Source organism: Apium graveolens, chromosome 7 (assembly GCF_009905375.1).
Source record: "Apium graveolens cultivar Ventura chromosome 7, ASM990537v1, whole genome shotgun sequence".
In the NCBI taxonomy this organism is placed as follows: domain Eukaryota; kingdom Viridiplantae; phylum Streptophyta; class Magnoliopsida; order Apiales; family Apiaceae; genus Apium; species Apium graveolens.
This window is the reverse complement of record NC_133653.1, coordinates 220503316-220504724: the sequence shown is the minus strand read 5'-3', so window position 1 is coordinate 220504724 and position 1409 is coordinate 220503316. Positions and strand designations below refer to the sequence as shown.

General features: G+C 43.9%; 1 non-coding gene across 1 annotated transcript; it reads right to left on the bottom strand.

Annotated features, from left to right (window-relative positions):
- Positions 1 to 404: 404 nt before the first annotated feature.
- On the bottom strand, positions 405 to 511 carry LOC141675437 (small nucleolar RNA R71). Its single transcript, XR_012556090.1, has one exon. It is a non-coding gene; the product is annotated as a small nucleolar RNA R71 (small nucleolar RNA).
- Between the last annotated feature and the right edge of the window lie 898 nt (positions 512 to 1409).

Below are 1409 nucleotides of genomic sequence, written 5' to 3'. Positions count from 1 at the left end.
AGCCAGTAATCATGGGTGATCATATAGTTCCGGCAGATCCAGCTCTTATGGACTTTTCTCGGCCTAAAATTGATGACATTCAGTCTAGCATCATGCACCCGGCTATTGAGGCCAATAACTTTGAAATCAAGCAGGGCACTATTCAGATGATACATATTTCTGTTTCTTTCGGAGGTGCTGCGACTGAAGACCCCAACATGCACATAAGGAATTTTGTCGAGATCTGTAGTACTTTCAAATATATTGGTGTGACTAATGAGGCTATCAAGCTGAGGATTTTCCCATTCTCACTGAGGGATAAAGCTAAGGACTGGTTACATTCTGAACCATCTGGGTCTATCACTACTTGGTAAGATCTTGCGCAAAAGTTTCTGGTGAAGTTTTATCCAATGGCGAAGACTGCGGCTATGAGGAGTGCTCTTACTCAGTTTGCGCAGCAACCTGCAGAATCTATGTGCGAAGCTTGGGAGTGCTATAAGGAGATGTTGAGAAAGTGTCCACATCATGGAATGCCTGATTGGATGGTGATCACTGGTTTCTATAATGGTTTGGGGGCCCAATCTCGGCCCATGCTCGATGCAGCAGCTGGAGGCACCTTGTGGGCCAAAAGCTATACGGAGGCTTATAATCTTATTGAGACTATGGCTGCAAATGAGCATCAAAACCCGAATCAAAGGATGATCCCTGGGAAGGTAGCAGGTATTTTGGAAGTTGATGCAGCTACAGCTATTACAGCGCAGCTCCAAGCACTGTCCATGAAGGTCGATTCTCTAGCCACCTATGGAGTTAATCAGATAGCTATGGTCTGTGAGCTTTGTGCATGTTCTCATGCTACAGATCAATGTTCTCTTGTTAATGAATCTATTCAGTATGTGAACAATTATCAGTGACCGCAGCAGCTTGTACCAGCTACTTATCATCCTAACAACAGAAATCATCCAAATTTCAGCTGGAGTAATAATCAGAATGCTATTCAGCAACCATATCAGCAAGGCGTAAGTAAACAGTTCAATCCACCTGGATTCCAGCAACTACAGCATTATGCTCAAAGGCAATCATATCCTCAACAAGGAGGTGTAGCTCCACCCTCTAGTGCTGATTTTGAGGAACTTAAGCTGTTGTGCAAAAGTCAGGCGGTTTCTATCAAGACCTTGGAAAATCAAATCAGTCAAATAGCCAATGCAATGCTCAATCGTCAACCTGGCACACTTCCCAATGATACTGAAGTGCCAGGAAGGAAGGAAGCTAAAGAGCAAGTCAAGGCTATTACTTTAAGGTCTGGAAAAGTTGCTGATACTGAAAAAGCAAAAGGAGGAGAAGCTGAAGTTGGTGATGAAGAAGCGAAGCAAAAGGAGAAAGCGGCGGAACTAAGGAAGACTACTGTTGAACACACTCTGCCTGAGGGTAAT